Source organism: Puma concolor, chromosome D3 (assembly GCF_028749965.1).
Source record: "Puma concolor isolate L17-30 chromosome D3, mPumCon1.1.hap2, whole genome shotgun sequence".
Classification (NCBI taxonomy): Eukaryota; Metazoa; Chordata; class Mammalia; order Carnivora; family Felidae; genus Puma; species Puma concolor.
In genome coordinates, this window is record NC_141678.1 from 18,675,362 (window position 1) to 18,700,078 (window position 24,717).

The following is a 24,717-nucleotide window of genomic DNA, read 5'->3' on the forward strand; positions in this document are numbered from 1 at the left end:
TAGTGGCTGGCACAGAGCAGGTACTTGGGAAATTTTGAATGAATGAATGAGCAGAGTGAAAGAGGGAACAGGCATGACTAACCTTACATATATAAGAAAGTGGGAACAAAAGTTCCAGGCTCCGGTCTCCTTGAGCAGTACCTATGTGGCAATTAACCCCATTTCCCGGTTGGGGAAAACCGAGGCACAGAGCAGATGAGCCACAAGGCTATTAACCTGAAGAGTCAGGATTCAGATCCAGCCAGTGTGATGCCACTCCCTCCTCCTCTCCCTGCTTCTCCACTACAAGAGAACAAAACAAAACCTGGGCCACATTTATTCATTGGTTCAGAGATGGACTCAACAACACTTTACTGAGCACCGACTGCATACCAGGCCTGTGCTGGGGTGAAAGCAGTTCAAATGCAGCTCCTGCCCTCACAGAGCCCTCAGGTTGGCGGGGAAGACTGTCAAATAATTGGGCCATTATAAAATAGACTGGGTACATCTAGGAAGGGGGGAGCGCTCCAGCCTGGAGGGCAGTAGTCAGGGAAGGCTTCCCGGAGAGGGGGCACCCTAGCTGAAGTCTGAAGGAGGAGCAAAAGTCACCTACCTGGAGGGAGGATACTCTAGGTGGAAGGGACAGAATGGGTAAAGACCTGGAAGTTAGCCACCTGAGAGGCTGTGCAGGTATTGCAGCAAGGCTGGGATACGGTGAGGGCTGAGGTGCTGGCTGTCCCACAACCCCTTCAGGGCCTCTTGAACCCCTGGCTGGAGCCGGCATTCAAGCGCTGGCCCGCCTGGTGGTTCTGTGGACCGTGGCAAATCTATCTTGACACTGTCTCCATTCACATAATGCAGAGTTATTGCACGTGACCAATAGCAAGGGAAGGCTGGATCAAAGCTGGGAACTGGAGGGCCAGGGGACACTGACGGGAGGCCCTGACCTCAGGGAGGTAGGCACTGTGAGTATGGGAGGGTGTAAGTGAAGACCTGAGGTTGAGCATCTGTGAGGCCGTCCACCTGCCTGGAGGGGCAGGAGAGGAACCTGGAAGACTGAGCTCTCCACCTATACACCTGCCCTCCAGCCCACCGCTGCCTGAAATCCCACCATTAGCACATCATGGGCTCACGGACCTTCGGAGATGGAGGGGTCTTTTGAGAACTTCTAACCCCCTGGCTGTACATTGGAACCACAGTGGGACCTTTGGGGGCTACTGAGTCAGGGAGGGGTGCCAGCTCAAGAGAGTCCGATTGGTAGGGCTCAGTTATAAGCTCCACCCTCCATTTTACAACAGAGGAAACTGAGGTCCAGAGGAGGAGAGGAAACTTGCCCTCAAGGCCACAGCCAGTCAATTAGTGGCCGGTATGGGGTGCAATAAATCAAGTTCGAGGGCTCCGGTGTTCAGGACCTGGTTCTGTCATTGTGTGACCTTGTGCGAGTCACATGGCCTTCCCCGGCTGTAAGATGTGGATCACAATCGAATAGACCTCACGGGGTTGCTATGAAGGTAAGAGGAGATAGAAAGTGATATAAACAGCACTGAGCACACAGCCTGCACATAGTAGGTATCAAGTCATGGTAACCTACTATGGAAAAAAATCCCAAACTTTGGAAAATAAATGGTGTGGCCCCATAGCCTTTTTCTGCACTTCCTCTCTTTTTTCCCAGGTTTGGTTTGTTTGTTTGTTTGGTTGGTTGATTTTTGTCCCTCTCCCTGCACCTGGCTTGAGTCCTGCACCGTGTTCTCCCCACCTGTCCACACCCCAGGTCCACCCAATGTGTTGCCCAGGCAACCTGCCCAGGTGTCACTGGAAGCTCTGGCAGCTGGCCCCTGGAACAGCTTGAGCAGAAGCGGCTGAGGGTTGGGTCACGTTCCCAGGTAAACCCCCACCCCCACTCCAACTCCACAAGGGTTGGGTGGGTCAGCCCGCGAGAACTAGAGCAGGGCACCGGAGCCAGGAGCTACTGGGAATGGCACTCGCAGCAGCCGCGAGGACCTGAAATAGGGCCAGCTCCTGCCCTAGATAAGGCGGCAGGTGGCCTACTTGGTCGGGCCCTGGAGCTCCCCCCCTGGCGCCTCTCCCAACCTCTGGGTAGGGGGTGGGCTGGATCCTAAAAGTAGGCTAGGGCCTGACTATAAGCAACCCATCTCACTGGGTACACTCACCAGGGTCTTCAAAGCCTTCCGTGTCTGGATGACCACTGTTGGCATTCGTGAAGCATGTAGTGTGTTCTGAATCCTTTCCAGCAATAACTTTTTATCCACACAAGAACCCCCTAAAATAGGACTTACGATACACAGACAAGACAGGCACAGAGCCACGAAGACAAATGACCAAAACCAACAGCTAGCAAGGGCAGGGATGGAGTGCCACCCAGGTTCCATGGGCTCCAAGGGGTCACAAGACACGGGCTGCGGTCACACAGACATAGCCGGCTGCGGTTTTGCCTTTCTGTAGGGACCCTGAAGTCTTTCCTAGAAAGCTGGCGCCCCAACTTGCTGTGTGATGGACACATGGCAACGGGGAGAACTGTCCCTCCCAGGACTCAATTTCTCCAGCTGTAAAATGGGACTGCTAAGCAGGCCACCCGTGGGCTCTCAGACAGACCTACTGAGAGCCTATGGAGCTGCTTAGAAAGTGAAACACAAGGTGCAGTACAGTTTGATGGGTTCAAAATTTGGACATCAGGTGATACTGTGCCTCAGATTCCCCATTTGTTAGGTGAAGAATGCCTGGGCCTGCCTCCCATACATGTGGTGTGGATACTATGAGATGGACCTTGCAAAGAGCACGGTGCCTGGGTTTATAGTCAGTGGTTCACAGATCTTAAATGTGATGCCAGAAATCATTGACTGCCAAAAATAGGCCTGGGGGCAAAACACTCAGGAGCGAGTGTCACTTCACATCTCTTAGGCCCAATTTCCTCCATAAGTTGGGAGTATAATACTAGTACCCACCATATCGTTTTTCTCATCTGTTAAATAGGGATGGTAATACCAACCCTCTAAAGCGTTGTTGCGAGGCTTAGGTAGAGTACTTCATTACATAAGAGTTAACTTGCTATTATTTTTAACAAAATTCCTCATAGGGTTATTTCTAAGATTATATGAAACAATGCAGATAATGCTCTTAGCACAGTGCCTTGCCCCAAATATGCGCTCCATAAAGGATACTGGTTTTTCCACCGCTGGGTCCCGACAAAGGGACTACAAATACGAGCATGCTCTGCGCCCCAAGTCGGGGCCCCTCCGCCCGGCGCCGGCGCGCTGCATGCCGGGAGTTGCAGTCCTCGCGAGGTAGGCCCCGCCCCGCCCCAGCTTGGGGGAGGAGGTTGGAGAGCCGCCCTGCCGGCCTTTGAATTTTGCCGCGAAAAGCGCGCGTGGCGGCCCCTGGCCCCGCCCCCCGCAGGACGCGGCGCCGCGTCACCCTGGTAACCGCCTCTCGGCCGCCGCTGATTGGGCTGGATCGCAGGGGGCGGGCGGGGGGCGAGACGCCGCGGCCGCTGCCGGCGCTCGCGCCTGTCAGTCGGGCCGGAGCGGAGCAGCGGGCAGGACTGCTGGGCTGGCGGCTCCGCAGAAAGGCTGCGTGCTCCAGCCGGGGGAGGTGAAGAGCCCGGCCCGCCGCCTGCGGGACGCTGCGCGCGGCACCCGGGCCTGAGGCGAGGCGAGGCGAGGCGCCGGCGCGCGCCAGGCGGCGCGAGGCTGAGGCCCCGGGAGCCCCTGCGCGCCGCCAGGGGCCATGGGCGCGTGAGAGCCCGGCGCGCGCCGCCCCTGCTGCAGCTCGAGAGCTCGCACGCCCGGTGTACCGTCCTCCTGGCCATTCCCACGTCCGCCCTGCGCCACCCGGACCAGTTATTTCGCGGCGCCGAGGCCCCCGGGACTGCATCCGAGCCTCCGCCGCCCGCTGCCGCCGCCGCGGCTGCCTCTGCTCTCCAGCTTCCCCTCCCCCCACACCCAGGGCTTGGAGTAGGAGGAGGAGGGGCCGGTGCATTCTCGCCGCCGCTCTTTGCAACCTGCGGGGGCCGGTGCATGCCCGGCGAGGAGTCGGGGCCGCTGCAGGTGCGTGCAGCCCCGGAGGAGACGACCCCCTCCCGCCCCCGGGCGGACCTGGGGGCTGCGAGCCGCGGGCGGGCGGTCGTGCGAGAGGAAGCAACAAAGACAGGCTGCAGCTGGGGCCGGCGAGAGGGGCCGCGGCCGCCCGGCTCCTGGCGCGGGCGGAGAGGGCGCCCCGGGGAGCGGCGCGGGCCGAGCTGCAGCCCTGAGCAAGACCCCGAGGGGAGGCGCAGCGCCGCCCGCCGGACGCGGTGAGCACAGGCCCCGGTGAGGATGCGCCGCCTGAGCGCCCGCACCGCCCAGGTCCCGGGCGGGCACGACCCACGCTGAGCCGAGAGACCCGCCACCGCCGACTTCGGACGGCGCGGGCCGGTGCCTGGATCACTCTCACCGACAACGTCCCTTTCCACCCGGAGAGAGGCATCGGCCCCCAAGGGGGGCTCCCTCAGGCAACCTCTGCCACCTCTGCATGGCTGCGACCCGGCGAGCAGAGAGTCGTCGCCGCTGAGACCTGGTGCCCTTCAACGGCCTGGCTGATCTGGTGAGTTGCGCGGGGCGGGGTTCCGGGCTGGAGCTGGGGGCACTCCCTGGCGTCTGGGCGGCCGGATCGGAAATAAAGGGGCCCTGAGCTGTTGGGAATCCTGAAGCATTGGTGCTCCTTGTCTTCCCCCCACCCCTTTCCCTCTCACCCGCAACTTGTATAAACCGGCCAAGCGGCCGGAGTGGAGGTTGTGGGGACTCCACGGAGCCCTGGGCGAGGCATATGCCAGAGAGGAAAGGTCACCCCACCCCTAAAGCCAACAGACAAAGATAGCAGCTCTGTCATCCGAAAATTCCCTGGGAACTCCCGTGTCTTGGAGGGCTGGAACCCTTGGGGTTCTCCCAAGCAGCCTCTGAGATCCTCAGGGGACATCAGCTCAGGGCGGGGGGGATGTGGAGTCCTGGCCGTGCAGGTGGTTGCGTTTGAGGATTGCGCCCTCCAAGGCTAGACCATAGCAGGGTCTCCTGTACAGCCCTCGTTCTTCAAAAAATCTTGCAAGGATGGTGGGTTCTCCAATGGGGCCACAGCGTGACGTCACTGCCAGGCTTCTGACGTCACGGGTTGCCGGGGCGACGCGACTTGCCTTGACCCAGGGCCGGAGGGGGCGGGGTTGTGGTAACTCCTGGTGAGACCTGATGCCTTTGGGTAATGGAGGGGTGAAGGCAGATTCCCCCACTCTCAACTGTAGTCCTCTGACCTAAATCCCCAGCTCTTGGATGAGGTGGGGGAGGGAAACAGTGCCAGCTGTCCCGGCTGATGCTCCTCCCCCCAAGGACAGGTGTTCAGCTTTGCCCGTATAGCCTGGCACTGCCTGGGGGCTCAGGACTGCCAAACAGAGCAGCAACTTTATGCTTTCAAAAGGGATGCTACGGTGAAGACCTCGAACCCCACCATACATACACCCAGCCGGGAGGCTGAAGTTCCCAGGGCCCCCAGAGAGACGGGGGACCCCTGCCTTAAAACAGGCCATTTCCACTCAGGAAAAAGTGTGTGCTCCCCCAGCCAGGGAAGGTGCAGGGCAGCTGCTGCCTGCCAGCCCTCAAGTCTAAGGGTTTCCTCTGCTGCACAACCCCAAGATGAAGGGCCTCGGCCAAGCCTGAACTCCTGTCGGCCCCGCTCTCCTTTTGGCATTTAAGATGATTTTGACAGGCACAGTGTGGTGCTCATTAAGTGAACAGAGGGCAAGTCAGGCCCGTCAGTGCCAAGGTCTGAATGAAGTGTGCCCCTGCCAGGGGCCAGCTTTGATGGGGTCAGGCACCAGCCCTTTCTTCCCCACACCCTTCAGGCACTGGCCCTGTTCCTTGTGAAGGCCCAGAGATCCCCCCAGCCAGTATCCTGCCGCTGGTTCTTTGATTCCTCTTCTGAGTTCCTTCCAGCAATTGCTACCATTGTCGGATGTGGGTGAAACTGCCGAGATCACATTTTGAGGTAAAGGTTAGAGAACTGTGTCATCGCTTCAGCGTGGGGTAGGGTGAGAGCAGAGGGAAGTGTGTGTGTGTGTGTGTGTGTGTGTGTGTGTGTGTGTAGGAGGGGGTCATAATGAGAAGCCAGGCCCTAGTCTCTATGCAGCCAGCATTTTTTCTCTTCTCCTACCCAGCTCTCTAGCTAGATTAACAGGTCAATAAATATCAGTGGAGCTGCTTTTGGGGGCTTGGCAGGGAGATGATATTTCCAGCTGAAATGGTGTCGTTAAACACACAGGCTTCCAAGGACAGAGCAACAGCAGATGGGGGGAGAAGTGGGAGAGGTGGGCAGAAGGGCTGTTTGCACTGCCTCTCGAAGCTTCCCAGTTTAGAAACAAACCCGGAGTGCGCGCCAGAGATCCACAAACACAGGCAGTTGGAGGTCCTCCGTGGAGTATTTACACTTCCACAGCCAAAGCGGAGGGAAAGGCTGTCAGAATTGGGCAATTCCTTCTGTTCCCTTCCCTGGGCTTGGCAATAGCACCAGGCGACAAGCAGGAGGGAGTGCCAGCTTACCCAGTGTCTCCCTGTGTGCCAGGCATCGTATAGGATCTCAGTTACCGCTTGGGGTGGCTCGTGTGCTGTGGCCCATTTTACAGATGAGGAAACAGGCTCAGGTGCTCAGCCAGGCAGCTGTAGAGGTTTGGCTCTGAAGTGCCTTGGCTCCGGAGTCCTCAGGTCTTCCCACACCCTTCCACGGGTGGAGGGGAGGCCTTACACCACTTGTTGGACAGGGTCCCTGCAAAAGTCGGGGACTGTCGGCTGTGGAGGGAGTCTGGCCTCACCAAGGTTCCTTCCTGCACTGACACCTGGGTTTGAATCCTGCCTCCCCGTTACCTACAGGATAGTGTTGGGCAGAGTAGCAATTTCTGCCCTGGCCTTGTGGACACCCTGCTTCCCTCACCCCTGGCACCCCTCTTCTCCAGCATTGGGGGAAGGAAGGTGGGACATGAAGCCTGCCTGGCAGGAAGGGTTGAGAGAGCTGGCCCTGGGTTCCTTGTCATCTGCCCCTCTGGGTTCCCCCCAGGGAGGGGTGAGGCTTCAGTCAGTTACTGCAGGGACCCTCTTGGTAGGCACTCAGCTGTTAGGGAAGTCAAGGATGTAGGTGGGTCAGTGGCAACTCTGGTAGATGTGGCTCCTGACCCAGCCTGGAGGTTGAGGAGGGCCCTCTAGGAAGGGTACAAGGTGACTCTGGACAAACAGAGATCTGCCCGGCAGAGAAGTGCAGAGTGTTCTGGTCATTGGGTGTGGCCTGTGAGTGCTCTGGGGGTGCTGAATGAGGGGAAGGGGTGGCCTTGGGGTGGATGTGTCCTGGAGATTTAGGTAGATGGGAGAGGTTTGGGCAGGGGAGAGGATCCGGCAGGGCTCCCTTAAGAGGGATGGTAACCCTGGACAGTCTCCTCTCTCAAGGTTAGCTCCCTCCCCCAACCCCCCAGTAATCCTTATCACTGGTCTAATTCCATGTAAGCTCGCCCATCCCCTATCCCTTCTGAGCGTCACAGTTGCTCTGGCGGGGAGGGGGCAGGGTTGGGCCGAGTTGCTTAACCCCCTGTGGTGGGCAGTGGCTCATGGTTAAGAGCCAGGCTATGGAATGGGTCCACCCTTGTTGGCCGTGTGACCTTGGGTGAGTAGCTTTGCCTCTCTGAGCCTCATCCTCAGAACAGGGCCGCGAATGACTCTTCCTGCCCCCCCACCCCCACCCCGAGCCAAAGATCAAAGACTGCAGGGTAGGCAGGGACCCTTCCAGCTGCCTCCGCTGGATCTCCCACCCACCTACCCAGGGCACCCCACGTGGTGAGCACACGTGGCTCCCGTCTGAGCTCCTATGGGGCTGGGGCCTGGCCAGGGGCCCCTCCCCAGCCTTCCCGGGCCCCCTCCACCTTCCAGTCCCTCACGAACCGGAGGAAGCAAGCGGAGCAGCTCATATTCATGAACCGTAATTCAATCAGGCGGCGATTCCTCTGGGCTCGGGGCGGGGGTGAGAACGAGGAGGCGCGCACAAAAGGGCCGCTTTATTACCTCCCGCGGGCCGGGAATTGCTGTTCTCCCCCAGCAGCGGCCGGAGCCGCCTTTATTGTGTTAACCCATTTGCGTGTCAAGAGCTATTGTGCGCTTTCTCCGCCTGTGTCGGGCGGACTGCGGGCGGAGGGCTGCACGCCGGCCGGTCACCTCCGTGGGCGCCGCCCACCGCCCTGATTGGTTGCTAAGTGATTTGCATCCAAGGTAATCACTTTTATCTCAGAAGGATGTCGACTATAATTATAAGCTACTGACATCTTTTGAAATCTGCCTAATGACTATTTTAGTCTGCACTGGGCTGGGGGTGGGGAAGGGGATTCTGGAGGCTGGGGTGGGCGGAGAGGAGGCTGGAAGGGGGATGGATTCCTTACACCTGGACCATTGATTCGTTAGTTGAGAAATATCGGAGTGCCTACTGCATGCCTGGAACAAAAGAGGGGTTCTGAGATGGATCCGGGTTGCATTTGTGTGGGCGGAGTTAGTACCATTTCAGAGATGGGGAAATAGAGGCCCTGGGGAATATGAGCCACCTGCCCAGAATCACAGACCCAGTAAGTGGTTGGAACCTGAGTCTCTCTGACCCCCAAATTCATGTGCTGGCCGCCGGATAGGGGTGCAGACAGAAATAATAGTGGTGAGCGTTCCTGGGGAGAGGTCACCTGTCTGGTACCTCCCAGGGTGGATGTCATAGCCCTAAGAAATGCAGATGCTGCTACCTGCCCCCCCCCCCCCCATTTTACTGGTGCGTGGGGTGGGACCCGGGCACAGAGAGGTTACTTCGCTCCCCAAGGTCACAAAGCCAGGAAGTAGCTCAGGTGTAAAGTCTGTTGGTGGCCAGAAGTGGGGGTGCAGAACACAGCACAGCCAGCTAGAGGAGGATGAAGGAACAAGCCTGGGCTCCAACCACCCCCCCACCCCCACCCCCTGGGTCCACTCGGGTGTTGGGCATCAGGGTGGGCAAGGGCACCCTGCCGGCCACTGTGCAGGTGGCAAAGCTCTAAGGAATCAGATGGCCCACAGCCTCCACGGGGAGGAGGAATCTGCAGCTAATTCGGATTCTGGTCAGAGCCCTAGCAGGGCTGGAGGAGAGACATGCAGGAGGGAAAAACCACGTCATGGCGGGCTTCCTGACAGAGGGGGCTTTTGCTCTCAGGCCTGAGGACTGGGTGGATATGCCCAGCATGGAGTAAAGATGATGTTGCTGGCAGAGGGACTTTGAGATTCAGTGGCATGACCAGGAAGGGCAGGGGGAGCTTCTAAGAAGGCAGAGGTAAAGGGAGAAAAACTAGGACGGTGTGCAGGGCCTTGAGTGCTGAACTAAGTAGTTGACATGTCCAGAGGCAGAACAACCTGAAGCCAGTGAAGGCATCTCGGGGAGGGGTGAGGTATGATCGGGGTGCTGAAGAGGTCAGTCTGGCAACATTTGCAGGGAGTTGCAGATTAGGATAGAACCCTGGGCTTTTGCACTCTCACTGGCTGTGTGTCCTCAGACAAGCCGCTTTACCTCTCTGGGGCTCACTTTTCTCATCTGTTCAAGGAAGTAATAGCAGTTTTCTCCCCGGCTGGTGGGTGGGACAAGCTTGAGTGTGCAGAGTACTTGGGTGAGTTTGAGCCCTTCACAAGTGGGTGGGCTCAGGCACAGGCCCCAGCCGGTCACCCTGGCCCCAGAGCAAACCAGCATCCCGGCCACAGCAGCTGTTTGGGGCCCTGGGAGCCCCTGCCATTGTGCAGAGGGCACAGAGGACAAAGACCCAGGAGGTCAGGGGGTAAGGCCGAGGCTGGCTGTGAACAGGCTCCTGGGGACAGGGACTTAATGATGCAGAACTTAATGACCCAGAGTCTGTGGGGAGGGGTGGTCTCCCTCAGAGGAGGAGGTCGGTCCAGCCGCCAGCTGTCTGCTCCGGGACTCGTTGCCAAGGCGGGCGCAGCTGCCCCGTGGGGTCCAGGCCTGAGCTTGGCACTGGGAGACACAGAGGAGGCAGGGTCTTTCAGCCTGCAGTCCCCAGGCCTGAATTTGGGGCTTGGCCCTGGCCCTCAGCATCTGCGTGACCTCAGTCTCCTCATCTGTCGGATGGGCCGGGGTCCGCTTGGGAGGGCAGCTGCGAGGCTTGGCAGTAACCCACAGCAAGTGAGCAGTAAACAGGAACTGCTATTTTTACTCTTGATTCATCCGTTCATTCAGAGAGATTACGGCTCCGTGCCAGGCTCCCTGCCAGGTGCTGGGGACGCAGAGATGAACAAGCCCAGTTGCCTTAAAAGGTGGTGAGGCCTCAGACACGCCATCACAGTGCAGTGGGTCCGTCGCCACAGTGCAAGAATTCACAGTGTGCAGGCATTGTGCCAGGAGCAGGGTCGGGGGGCCTGCAGTGAACAAGCCAGATATGGCCCCTGCCCTCTGGGGCCCCAGTCTCTCAAAGCATGCTGGGAAGTCAGGTAGAAACTATTACTGCCGGCTGGGATAGCCAGGGAGGGCTCCGTGGAGGAGGAGGTATTTTCGACTGCTGACTTTGGAGATTCCTGTCTAAACGCCTTTGCCTATTATGGGAATCACAGGGCACTGTTGGCCTCTGCCCGTGCTCCAGGCTAAGCTTCCTGCTTGGGCATTTTGGCCTGTCACGTAATCCCCATACGACTGTGGGAAGGGTGTTTTTTTTATCCTGGTTGTATACATGAAGAAACGGAGGCTCAGCAAGGTACAATGACAGCCCAGGGCCACACGGCAGGTCCACAGAATCCCCTTCATTATCCATGCAAGCTTCTGCCTGTCTTCTTCCTGTGAGAGGACCAGGCTGGGTGGGGCTGTCATGGGAGGATCCTTGGGCAGGGTCTGAGGGGATCCAGTTCTGGGCCAGCTGTTTCCTTTATGAGATGCACGACCTTGAGCAAGTTACCTCCCACCCCAGCCCGGCCTCAGCTGCGTCCTCTGTAAAATGTCAAGGATGGCGTATCTGTGGCAGGCCTGGCTTGCCTCCCACCGCTGTGCCCTTGGCAGACATCGCCAATCAATTGCTGCCCTCTTCCCCTGCTGAGTTCTTCCCCTGACCTTGGGTTCTTTCCAGGGCTCTGGGCAGGCAGCTCCAATCCATCAGGGGGGCCTAAGAGCTGAAGCCCGCTTGCCTGCCTGGCCTTGATGAGCTCAGAGGCCACGCCGGCCCATCTCCATATGGTACCAGAATGAGGGACCCCGGGGGATCTTCTCTGAGGATATAGGTTGTTCAACAGTCACAGGAGCTGGTGAGGTATAAGAGTCTGTTACCTTTATCCAACGCCCAAACACACCTGTGTCTGTGTAGCCCAGTGCCTGCTCATTTCAAGTGTTTTAGGCCGATTCCAGATGCTTTCAGTCTGCATAATAACATTGAGTGAGCTCTTCCTGAGAGCTTGGTCCTTCTTGGATACTCCGTCATTTATCATTCTGCAGAGCACCTGCAATGTGCCCCTCGACCACCTCTAGGAAGAAATCTTAACCCATTGTAGAGATGAGAAAACTGAGGCTCAGAGCCATTAAGCAGAAGAGGGTCATGCCCTTGCTGAGTGGCTGAGCTGACAGTCACACTCAGGTCTCGAGGTCCACAGCCTGAAGCAGGGCTGAGGGTGGCAGGCAGACAGGGCAGGCTTCCTGGAGAAGGTGTCACTAAAGGCCTTACAGCTTGGTGGGCTTCTGACAGGTAGGGCTGGGTCTTCTAAGAAGGTGACGGGCCCCTCTGGGGGAAAAGAGCAGCCTGAGAAGCAGCTCAGAGGCAGGCAGGCGTGACTAGTGTGGGTTGAGGGACCAGCATGTGGCTGGATGTGCCTGGAATATGGAGACACGCGGGGCCTGTGGAAGGAGCCAGGGCTGGTCTTGGCATCTGGACTCCGTGGTAGGGATCTGCAGTAGCTCTTTGGGCAGAAGAATGATCCGGTCCCATCTCCGTGTATTTCTTCAGCATCTCCTCGAACCCAGGGTGAGGTTAGCTGGTGCTTGGGTCTACCCCCGCTCTACCTGAAGTCTCGCCTAGAGCACGTTGAAGGAATAAATGACTGAATGCTCAGCCGCCTGGCTGTCCTGCTCCTGACTTCCCAGGAGGCCCAGCTGCAGGGAGGAGAGAGGCCAGAGGCCGGGGGTGGTCGCCCGGGGAGGGAGCCAGGCAGGCCCTAGGGGCCAAGGCTTCCCTCCCGGCCCTCCTCACCTTGCTGTCCATCCCCGAAGCCCCTCCTAGACCTTCCTGCAGTGCGGTCCACGTCTGGCGGGCAGCCTGGACCCGGTGCTTGGGGGGATAAAAGATGAAGGTTCGTGACCATTTTTTAACTCAATAAAGGGAGAGACAAGCTGCAGGCTGCAGGCCGGAGATATAATTAGTTCGCAGCAGTGGCGCTTTCTTGATTTAGCTTCTGAGAGAACAAGACAAGGATGTTATACCCAATTAGCAGTAACATCCAGTCGGAGCCTCAATAGGTGAGATAACAAGCTATTTTTATGACTTTTCTTTCCCAGCTTGGAAGGGGCGGGGGAAAGGGGGTATCAGGGCCTTATTTCTTTTCATCAGGGAACAATTATCAGCGATCTCAGGATTTCCCAAAGCCAAACGGTGCATTTGTTAACCCAAACAAGCACGCATCCCAGGGCAGCAGCTGGGGTGGCCGGCTGGCATTTTGAGGCCAAGAGGAGTAGAAGGGGTACAGGCCCCTTGCCCCCATTCTAGAAGCCCTCTGAAAAGGCTCCCAAATGCAGAGAGCCTGTTGGTTTGGCAGGGGAAGCCCGGGCCCCTGAGAGGTTCTTGGTGCCTGCCTTGATTTCCCTACCTGTACAGAGGCATAAGGAGGCTGGCCGGTTCTCCTGGGGACGAGGAAGGAGCCAGTTCTGGCTCTTGGCAGTTCTTCCTGGCACCGTGCTGGGCCTTTGTGCCAACTGGGCCAGTGGTTCTGGCTCCTCAGCCTTGAACCTGCCATTGCACTCTGCTTGCTGGACCCCCATTATGGCTCACACTGCTCGACCACCCTCCTGCCTGTCCTCATCCCAGACCCAATCTCTGGCAGGGCTGAGTGGTGATTAGCTCCTCTCTCTCCCTCCTCATTACCCCCACAGCCAGGGCACCAAGCCCTGGCCAAGTCTCTGCTGGGCTGGGAAACCCTGCCAAGCCCCACCCCAGCCGCCTGGCCATACTCCCGACTCCTGGCGAGGGCTGGGGGATGCCCAGAGAGGGAGCTGGCGTGGCTGTCCTGCCGCCCCATCGGCTTGGGCCCAGAGCCCAGAGCAGGTTCCTGGGCCTCCGCCCATCCTGCAGAATCTGGCCCTGCCCTGCCCTGAGCCCCATCTCCCCCGTCAGCGTGGAACCCCACACTCGAGGTTCAAACAACTGACAAATCCAGCCATGCAAAGTGGGAGTTTAATTGCAAACAGTTTTTATGGATCATGGGCCCATCTGTGCCACCATATGCAAAAGGAAAAAAAAAAAAAAATCCCCATTAAAAAAAAATTTCTCCCTGCCCCACACCCCACACTGACTCTAAAAGAAACATTTGCCAAGGTTTTTCTGGCTGGAGCCAAGCACAGAGCAGGGACCCATCCAGGGGACTTACTGCAGGGAGGGCCTGGCAAAATCAGGGGGCTGGGTGAGACCCGGGTGGCTGCTGAAGAGAGGCTAGGGCCTCCTCAAACCGAGGGCATTTTGAACCCCGCCCGCTCCCACCCCCTGGGTTCTTTTATAGCTCTGGGCCTTTGCACGTGCCATGTAGCTGTCCAGGGACCCGCTCTTCTTTTGCAGCCACCTCGCTGATCCTGTTTGCATGTCTTCCACAGAGAGACTTGTCCCAGAACGGGCCCTGCCCAGTGTTGATGGAGATGTGGGAAAGAATGGTGTCCTGGGGCCCACAGAGGAGGGACTTCCTCTTTCATTTCTAGCCCAGCAGGATGGGGCTGTCCAGGGCCTCACAAATTCCCTTCTTCCTGGTGGTCCGGGCCTCCAGCCACGGTGCCCAGATGAGACCCACTCAAGGGGTCAGCCTTCCACAGGCCCTTAGAAAGGACTTCCACCCACGTCCCAAGTGGGCTGGCCATCAAGTGGGTCTGAGAGGACTCCCCTCTGAGGCAGCCTGCCAGAGTTCGATTGCCCGGGTGACTTCATTTCTCCCTCTCTGTGCCTCAGTTGCTCCCTCTGTAAGACGGGGATAAGTCGATGAGATAGCACATCCGACGTGCATTTATATCTGTCGTGTCTCTTCCCCAAAGGGAGGATCTTTGCTTTGTTCAGTGATGTCCTCCCAGGTTCCTAATGAGGACGCTCGATGTTTACTGAAAGGATGTGTGTGAGCGAGTAAAGTATTTGGAAGGCTCTCCTGGAGGTCATGGGACACAGGCTCATGGCAGGCCAGAAATTCAGGGTTTTTATACCCTTTCTGAGGGAGTCTAGGAACCAGTCTGCAGCCTGTGGGGATTCTGAACTCCCAGGTCTGCAGGTGAAGAAAACTGAGGCTCACATCAAGGGGCTCCCCCAAGGTCATGCCGCTGGGACTGGCATGCCGACCTGTATGCCTCTGACTGACCAAGTCCCTGTTACATTACAGGTGCAGAAGGCCAGGCAGGCCCTGAGTGGGGAGGGGATTTGGCCAAGGTCACATGGCAAAGAAAGAACTGCCAGCGTTTGTGGGGTCCTTCCTACCCCACGTCCTGAGATGAGGGAACTGAGGCCCTGCAGCCTCAGAGCCACACCAGCCAAATACCCCTGTGCTTCTCCCCTCCCTCCCTCCCTCCCTCCCTCCGCCCCAGGTCTGCGCCCAGGATCACTGTGCCTGTGGGTTTGCCCATCAGCTCATAAGCCAGCAGCTTGGCGTGTGTCAGCAGCCAGGCCCCGTCGGGGGGGGGGGGGGGGGTCCTGGTGCCCAAGGCTCCGGACTTGATGCAGCCCTCCCGCAGGTGGCCGGGGCAAGCGGGACCCCTGGGACCCAGGCAGGCACAGACTGGTCAGACCCCTGGCAGGAGCCCAGGCCAGGCGCCAGGCAGCCCCTTCCCCGCCCGGCAGCGATCACCAGCTCCCGTTGTAATCATTAAAACTATTAGAAGGAAATGTTCGCTTGAAGCAAATGTCAGGCGCCGAGTTGTGCTTTGTAAACGCTCACAATTAATGCCAATCAGGCCCGGAAAAAAGCCGGCCCGGAATCCTGTCTGTTTCGTCTCATTTGTCAGCTGGTGCCGCTCCATGTTGCACATTTTCATACAATTGCTATAAACATAAAAGGGAAACTCCACAGTGTTCCTGGGCGCCCGGATGGTGTGCGCCGACTTAATTACTTGGTATTCCGCTGCTCACTTGGCCGCCCCGAGCGGGTGGGAGAGAGAAAAGGGGGACTTTGTGCGGCAGGGTGAGGGCTCCTGGAGGTCAGCCAGGGGGATGGGTCAGGCTCCGGGCTCGGGTCTCCCGTCCCACCCTCCGCAGGCCACATGGCCCACAGAGCCGAGGCCGGCTGTGAAACGAGAAAAAACTGCCCAAACACGTTTGCAGAAGAGGGCGAGTCAGAATCCACTGGTCTGGGTCGGCTTCGAACTCCGAGCCCCTCTCCAGAGTGATCCAGCAGGTTTATTGCCCTCCTCCTGCACACCAAGCACGGCGTGGCTTGCCAGCTGGGCCTCATTTTCCTCTTCTGTGGGTTGGGAATGATAGCTCAGTGGTCAGGAGTTCAGGCTTCCTGGGGCTGTGCCCTGGGCTGGGGGCATCCAGCAGCTTGTCCTCATTGGGCTATTGAACTGACCTTTGGGAGCACACTGCCCTTCTTATCACCAGAGCGTGAGGAGTCTCACGGATGGAAGCGGTGCCGGGCTTCCGACCTGGCTCACTGGACTCCAGAGCCTGTCGTCATTGTGCCACCCTGCCGCACGCTCTCAGGGTAGCAGCGGGGTCGAAAGGAGACGATAAATCTGAAAGTCCTAGCGCACAGTCGGTGTTTCGTAAACCGTAGCTGCCGTTATCCCACAGGTTGCAGATGGGCTAGGGTTGGAGAGGGCTCGCCTTGGCCTGAAGGTCAGCCTAGGTGGACCTTGCCGGATGGAGAGTGGGGATGGAGTGGTCCACAAGGGGTGCTGTGCCTCCTCCCTCCCCAGGGGGCTGGGCCCACCAGGCCCCCAGGGCAGGGCTCCCCCAGTTGCCTCTAATCTGACTCTGAGGTGCTGTGTGTTGGGCCCTGCACCGCCTGACTGAGCCCTCAGGAGCCTCGAACGTTGGGCATCGTCTCCATTGTACAGATGAGAAAACTGAGGTCTAAACTGACCGAGGGCCGCATACACAGCTAGGGGCAGCTGGAGCCACATTCAAGTTCGTCGGCTCTAAAATCTTTTTCACGCCTTCCTAGCTGCCTCCCCATCGTGGCCTGGACGTGAGGCCTTGCCACACACCGTGAACCCACCCCAGGCCCCTTTTGAGCTCTCTAGCTCTCTGTGGACGGGGTCTTCTAAGGCCAGGCTGGCTTGGCAGGGACACACCGGCCTTTGTGTAGGCTCGGGCCAGGCAGGGCCGCCAGCAGAGTGGGGAGAGGGCGGCGCGGCCCAGCCGGCCAGGGATAAATGCTCAGAGCAGGGAATAGAGGCCCCTTTGTGTGGTGCTCAGTGGGGGAAGGGGATGCTGCCAGCTGCCACCCTGTGTGACCGGGGAGGCCCGAGCCCTCCACAGAGGTCTGCCACCAGCCCCGGGGGACTAGCCAGGGAGCCTGTCATCTTCTGCTCCCCACCCCCCCCCCCCCCCCCGCCGCCACCTTCCACCATTATTTGCCTGCTTTTGTTTTCTGGGACCTTTGGCTGCTCGAGAAGCCAAGGGCAGTCATGAACCTGGTTGGCGGTAGGCCTACTGTGTGCCAGCACTGGGCCAGATGCTCCGCCAACCCTGCAGGTAAAAGGGTTGAAAGGGGGCAACAATTTTAAAAGTCCTAGCGCACAATCGGTGTTTTCATAAATGACAGCTGCCATCATCCCACTGCCTGCAGATGGGCCAGGGCCAAGGGGGTTCACCCTGGCCTGAGGGTCAGCACCAGCCAAGGCAGGTAAAGGGCAGTGGTCCCGTTACCAGTGAAGACAGGCTCAGGACAGCGGACTGGCCATACTCACAGCTGCTCACGGGGCCAGTATTTGGCCAACTCCAAAGCCTTTTCTTTCCATGGAGTTGCCTTTGGTGCCCTGCTGGTGTCGGGTCCCAGGACCCGGGGCTGCAACTTGAAGTCCCACCTCAGCTGCCCAAGTAGCTTTAGGAAGGCTGTCGGCTGCCTTTGTTCCTTGGGCAGGCACCAGGCACCCCTTCTGTCCCTCGGTCCTGGCCAGGCTCTGCGGTAGCTGCCGTAGCTTTAGTGGAGATCCGGGACAGGACCTTGTTGAGGGCCTACCCACTAAACTTTCTCTGAGTCTCAATCACCATAGCTTAAAAATGGGAATGGAACAGAATCCCTGCATTGGAGACGTGCTAGGACATGGGCAAAATGCTGAGCTTAGAGCCTGTACGTGCTCAGGCTTCATGAACACGTCCTGGGCTTTCTGGCATCCCTGCCCCCTCCTGGGAGAGGTAAGAGGACAGGCGAGGCAGCGTGCAGGTGGCAGGGATGTGGGGTAAGCCTTGGGAGCATAAACACATGGCAGGGATTGTCTCATGGGGTTCCTGCCGCAGCCCCATTTTACAGATAGGCAGACTGAGGTTCAGATAGCTGAAATGACTTGTCAGGGGTCCTAGGATCACAGGGAAGGTGGTTTCCTGGAAGGCCAGTCCTTAGTCTCTTCCTGACCTCCACCCAACCCACTGGGCAGCTATCCACTGTAGACACTGACCAAGTCCCCTCTGTGCTGTGGGAGGCCCAGAACATCCACCCGCAGCCCCAAAGGCCACTCGGCTTCCCAAGGCGTATTGTAGCAACCTGATACCCCAGCTCGCACCCACCAGACCATTCCCTCCCCTGTGCCTTTGTCAGACCGGGGCTTCTACTGGGGCTGCCTTCCCAACACACACACACACACACACACACACACACACACACACACACTCACACTCACACTCACACTCACACACACTCCACGCGTATCCGCATCTTCTCTGCAGAGTAAGTCCACCTCACCTCTTCCTAGTTGTCCCCCATCCTGGAGGGGCTTGGAGTCCCCCTCTGGGTTCCATACCCTGCCTTCTGCCACCGGAACCCCAAGCCTTTTCACCTCTCCCAGTTCGTTGCCACAGTATGGTGCACAGTAGGCTGTCTCTGAAGTCCAAGATGCGGTGCGGCCCTGGCCTCAGGGACCTGGCCCCCGCCCAGCCAGAGAAATGGATACAAGCAGATCAGAGACGAGGTTGCCTGTCCGGGGATGGGGTCAAGTGCAGGACACCTGGGGAGCAGGAAGCTCTCACCCCAGCCGACCCTCTTCTCAAGAAGGGAGCCAACCCTTCCAAGCCCCCAGTGTGCTCCTGAAAATTTAGCTGTCTTAATTTTAATCCTCCCGAGTTTCACAGATGGGAAAAGGAGCCTCGGGAAGGCAGACACTGGCCAAGGCCACCCAGCTGTGGAGGGCAGAGCCTTGGCCTGAGGAGCCTTGGCCTGAGCCTCAGACCACATGACCCCAGAGCCGGTATGTGCTTTTCTCCAGGGTGGAAAACTCAGGTGCCCACTGGGGCCAACCAGGTGACGCGATGAGCGAATGCACCTGCCCCACTGGGCCTCACGGGGGTGTGGGCTCGGTGGTTCCCGAGCTGCCAGCTTTCATTCATTTGTTTTCAAGGCAAACCAGACAAGGAGAATTTGGAGGAGAATTTTAGTTTTTCTTTTCTTTTTAATATTGGCAACCATGTCACTCCCCCCCCCCCCCCACTACAGCAAACAGGGCAAAGAAAAGCTGTTTGTGGGTGGGATTTGTGCCCTTCAGGGACGTGGTGGTGCCTGGGTAGAGAGCACAGCCAGCCAGAGCCCCCAGAACCCAGCGGCAGCTCCAAGCACCTCTCAAGACACCCCCAGATGCCGCCTTCACTGCCAGAGGCAGGAGGCAGGGCCCAAAGCCCCGCGAGGGCACCACCCAAATAGCTATAATCAGCAGCCTCGCCAAGACTTCAAACTCACCCAATTATCCTGCGAGGGAAAAAAAACACAAAATGAAAACAAATTAACATGTTTGCATAGAAGCTGCTGCAGCAACACACACAGCCGCGTGCGCGTGCACTTGCCGGCGCATGTCCCAGCCAGGCCCCGAGACGCCGCTGCCACCACCGCCTCCCCGAGCCCGGCACCCACTGCCAGGGCTCGGCTGTGCCAGTCTGTGCCCACTCCCCTGGGCCAAAATGTGCCCCAGGCCCAGCGACTAGACCGTCACCAAACCCGAGGGGGCAATGTCTCAGTCATCCAGCTTTCAGGGTTTTTTCTCCGCCCCCCCCCCCCCCCACACACACACCAATTTAATAAATACCTGGAATTCACTATGTGCCAAAATCCAACCTCACTGATGGGGAAATAAGCACAGAGAGGTGAGTTGACCTGCCCCAGGCTGCACAGCTGGTGAGTGGAAGAGGTGGGGTTTCAATCCAGAGAGGCCAGCTCCGGAGTCCTCCCCGTAACCACCAAGGCTTCTCTGTGGCTCCCTCTTGTCCGTGGATGAGGTGCCAAGACCTCAGCCTGGCCTTCAAGACCACCACCCCACCCCAGCCCCTCCAGCCCGTGTCCATTCTTGCACACCCCACCCAAATTGCCTGCCCCGTGTTTTTTTATGCTGAGGGGCTGTGGGTGGGGTGGTCACGATCGCGGAGCCACACGGATATGGGTTCAAATCCCCGACCCACCGGTCCCTCACTGGATGGCTTTGGGCAAGTGGCTTCCCTTCTCTGTGCCTCAGTTTCCCCTCCGGGAAGACTGGGATAATAATGGTCTCTACTTCAGGGAGGTTATGAGGATTCAGTGGGCGGATGACCGCGAAGTACTACCTCTGGCATCTGCACATGGGGTGGGGTCTTCCACTGGAATACCTTCCCACCCCTGCCCTACCGTTCAGTGAGCCCTACAGGCCTGGCTCATCAGACTCACTAAGCCCCTCTCGGTGTGCCATGTGCTCCGTGCAGCACCCTGCTCTGGGCTCCCTCGGAGCTCCATCTGACTGGGGTTGGGGTCGTCGGGCGTGTGCCTCACCGTCCCTGCCGAGCCTGCTGGGTCCCCACAGCCCGGCACTGCAGGTGCTCAGGCAAGGCTTGGAGCATGCAGCCACCAATGCCCACTCTGACCTGAGCGTACGTGGGGCTCGTCCCTGCGAGCTGAAGTATAAACCTTACTGGAAGAGCTGGGGTTCAGGTCTTGGAGCTCAAGGGTCCCCAGGCCAGGGCCACACGTACCTCCTCGAGTCCCCTCGCCCTGCTCTGCATGGGCCGGGGACAAATCCCTCCACTTGTTGACGCCATTGTCCTCTCTGGCCCACGATGGTGAAAGTGGAGGGTGGATGCTGCCGGCACGGTGGGCACCCGGTGGGCAGTGGATTTCAAGGGGCTAAGAAGGCACTGCTGAGCAAGTGACTGCACTCCACGTGCTCCTCATCCTGCCCAGTCTTCTCGGCCCGGTGACAGAGGTGCCGTTTCTAGCCCCAGTTTTCAGATGGAGAAACAGGCCCCCAGGGACCTGCTGACTTAGGAGAGTCCTGCCGGAAGTGGCAGAGAGGGCCCCGGGTCGCTGCTTCAGCCTTCACGCCCACTGCAGGGGCTAGGGGGGCCGCGCCTTGCAGCTCTGGGGCGTGAGGCCCAGCAGGATGCCATCCTGGTGGTGGCGGTGGGAGGCTGACTTCACTGTGCTCAGGACGGCCCCTCTGGCGTCAGCCCCTTCCTTGGCCTGCAGTCCTGCCGACTGCTCAGAGTCAGGGCAGTGTCCAGGGGAGGTGGCCCAGTGCCCACCCCAGGAGCGACCAGTGGGACGCCGGGTGCCCACTTGGAATCCCAGCCTTCCCTTGGTCTGCCCCAGCCACCGGCTTCAGAGCGCAACAGACCCTGCTTCATGTGCAGACCCCACCAGGTGGCCTTGGACAGACCCTGGGCCTCGCTGAGCCTCTGCTTGAGGCATGGATATGCCTGTGCTTCTCAGGGCGGGCTCAAGGCTGGGTGGAGCAAGGGTCACCCCTCCCCGTCTTCCAGAATCTTCCCAGCCCTTGAGCCTCCGTGACACCACTTGGGGTGGGGCTCACGTTGCCGCCCAGCCCACATCCCACTCACCCATCTGCACTGTCAAGTACCCACTTGGTTCTCTGGGGGCCTACGTGTTCCAGATGTGTGGAGGGGTTTGTTGGGCTGAGGTGGTAGGTACACGGTGCGGTCAAATGAGGGAGAGACCCCAGGGGCCAGGGCACATCACCAGAGAGGAGAGCTGTGGGCCCTGGGTCACACAAGGGGTGGTCAGGAAGGAAAGGCCCAGTGCATTCCTCTGTTCATTCGGTGGGAATTTACTGAGCATCTACTGTGTGCCTGGCCTTGGTGTAGAAAGAAACTAGAGATGGGCCTGTGAGGCCCCAGGTTCAGCCACCTTCCTGCTGAGCACCGCTGGGCCGAGCCACAGTCTCTCCAGACCCAGCCTTCTCACACAGGGTTATGGAGAGGGTCACTGGGAGGTGATGTTCAGTGCTAAGTGGTTGAGAGCCTGGGAGTCGCACACGGAGGTTCATCCCCTATCCCACCCCTTGGGGATCAGGTAGGAGCTGGTCCATGGAGCTATGTCATGGAGCTATGTATGACAGGGGACACGTGCTCACCCTTCTGAGGCAGAAGCTGGGAGCCGGTGGGGTGTAAGAGGTAGGGAGAATGTTCTCTTTCCTCCCTCATTACAAAAGTAAAATTAATCTTTTAGTATTTGGAAGCAATATGACTGATAAAAATTCAGCCACCATCCAGCTGCCCAGAGCTCAGCACTTGGTCTCATGCTGGGGACATTCCCCCCAGGTGTTGGGTGTTCGGGAAGGATCTGGTTTCACCTTGTATAAATGACGCCCTGGTCAAGTGGGGCTTGTGTGAGTTAGTGTGGACAAGGCCAAGCCCAGGCCTGGCCTGGAGGAAGGGCCCGCGCCGATAGGCACATTCCGGCCTGGGCTTCTGGGAGCCACCTGCCCGCCCGCCCAGCAGCCCATTGTCTGGCATGTGGGGGCTCAGAGCAGCCGTTGTTCTGCACACATCTGATCCTGTCTTTTCCACATCAGATCATTTGTAACCGTCACCAGGCAATCGGGCCCGTCGCTGATTCAATCTCGGCTTTGTGCTGTCACAGCTGTTTTTCCGCGCCGGGCTGATTTTGAAAGGAGGCCCATCTTCTGGGCCCGCTCTTCAGAAGCAGGGGGAGGGGGTGGGGGGTCTTTATGTGTGTCTCTGGGGTGTGCGCGTGCCCGTTACCCCCCCCCCCCCCCCCCGTGCATCCCCTGCCCCAAACACACATACACACGCCTCTGCCTCCCCTCGCCGGAGTCGAATTCGGAATGAGGTACACAGATAAGGGCCCCGGGGCCCCACCCCATCCCCTACCACCTGCCCACCCCGGGCACCTATGTGCCCCAGTGTGCAAGCACAGTAGAGATTGTCCTCCAGTGGAAGAGACAGATGCTAAATTGTTCATCAATAAGGTCATTTCAGAGTGGTAATGACAATGAAGGACCTAGAGCTATGATGGAATAGTGGCTGGAGCAGTCAAGGAGGGCCTCTTAGAGGAGGTGATGTTTGGATTGAGGTGTGAATGAGGAGTTGAGCTGGCACAAAAGTGTCCCCCCTTCTGAACTGAGATGGTCTGTAAGTGTAAAATCCATCCCAGATTTCAAAGGCTTAGCCGAGGGGGGGGGGGCATAAACTATCTCATTAGTAATTTTTAAATATTGATTACATGTTGAAGTGATCCTATCTTGGACATATTAGATTAAATGAAATGTCATTAAACAGAATTTCCCTTGTGGATACTAGACAATTTGTAATTACATTATATTTCTATTGGAGAGCACTGGTGTATTTAGGAGAGACAAAACTATAAGTGCAAAGGTCCTGGGGTGATACTGAGGTTGACCATTGACCTGTTAGAAGAGCAGGGTAGCAAGAGGAGAAGGATAGTGTAAACAGGGAGTGGAAAGACGCTCACATAGAGCCTTAGAGGATATTGATAGAAACGCCATGGAAGCCAGTGGGGGAGTTTAGAGTAGAAAAGGAAGTGAGTTCCACGTAGAAGCTCAGCCTGGCCCCTGCGGGGTGGAGAGTAGAATGAAGGGGCCCTGTAGAGGCTGGGACGTGATGGGGCGCATGGTCAGAGCATGGGTCTGTTGTGGAAGAGTTGCAGGAAGGACCTGCTGGAGGGTTGTCTGGACCAGCTTTGCTTCCCTTCACGCCTGGATTTCAAAGCCTCTGGGCCCTCTCGTGCTCCTGCCTCTCTCTCTCTCCACCCATCCCCACCTTTCCCAGCCACTGCCTCCTCCCTGAGCAGCTGCTCCCTGTCACGTCCAACAATTTATAATACATCCAGCTCCTCGCCTCCGGGTGATCAGTGGTTGAAATCCTTTTCAAAAAGTTACTTAAGGGGCACCTGGGTGGCTCAGTCGGTGGAGCATCCAACTCTTGATCTCAGGGCTTGATCTCATGAGTTCAAGCCCTATGTTGGGTATGGAGCCTACTTTAAAAAAAAAAAAAAAACAGAAGTGATGCACAGTCACTGTAGAAAAATTAGAAATAGAAGCACAAAGAAGAAGAATCAAACTCCCTAGAGATAAACACAGTCACATGGCCAGGCTGTGGCAGAGCTGGGGTTTGAACCCAGGTGGGTTGGCCCCAGCATCCCAGTGCTGAGATCACAGCACCCTGTGGCCAGATGACACTGAGGGAGCCCCTCTCCCAGAAAAGGGCTTAAAGACGCGGCACCCCCAGCCCGGCTCACAGCAAAGGACAGAAGCTGGACACCTGGCCCACATACAAGTGGGGCTTGGCTCTGGGGGGTTAACATATATATAACTCTATTGATGATATAGTTGGGCTAGAGTGCTTCGTCTTGTTTCCCTGCCCCCTGTCCTTTGAAGGCTCTGCTCATTTCTGTTCTAGCCTGATCCTCTGAAGCATGTGTTGATCTTTGGCTCCTGGCTCAAAGTCAAGAACAAACCTCAACCAGACACTTTTATCCACCCCTCCTCTTACCCCACCCTACACCTGGGCTTCTGTCTCCTAGTCTCCTAAGCACTCCTGGCCTTCCTGCCCTGGGCCCAGTTTTCTGCCCTTCCTCTCTCCCCTCAGGGTCTAAGTCTGGCCCAGCCCAGCCCTGCCCCTCCACCAACTAACTGCCTGCCCTGTGACCCTGGACAGCGCCACCCCCCCCCCCCCCACCTCCCCACAACTCTGTCCTGGCCTGTTTCCTCATGGGTACACAGACCGTAGTAATCTCTTTCTCTAGGTTGTGGGGTTGGTTAAATGACGTGATGTCTGTAAAGTGCTGAGCCCATGGGAACACTAAAAATAAAAATCAGCTCCTATTATTACTCTGATTATTAGATTTTCTCCTTCCCTGTTGTTGGGTTAAGCCTGAACTGTGGCGTGCAGGGACCTGGGGGCATGCAGGGGGATAGGTGAGAAGATGCATGGGAGCACTGAGCCCCTCCCAGCTCTACGATGGGTCTTACATTTGCCCTTTGCACAGTGTTCCCCCTTCCAGACTCATTATCCCCAGTCATCTCTCTGGTAACACCTGGTATCGT

General features: G+C 58.0%; 1 protein-coding gene across 3 annotated transcripts in view; it reads left to right on the forward strand.

Moving 5' to 3' along the window:
- The first annotated feature begins 4,378 nt into the window (after positions 1-4,378).
- Positions 4,379-24,717, forward strand: part of FAM222A (family with sequence similarity 222 member A) — a 55,484-nt gene continuing 35,145 nt past the window's right edge. Inside the window, exon 1 of one of the 3 annotated variants that reach the window (XM_025933592.2) lies at positions 4,379-4,578. The gene's annotated coding sequence lies outside the window, so the exon portion shown is untranslated. The remainder of the gene's footprint in view (positions 4,579-24,717) is intronic. The other 2 variants (XM_086681932.1, XM_086681933.1) reach the window with 2 other exon arrangements.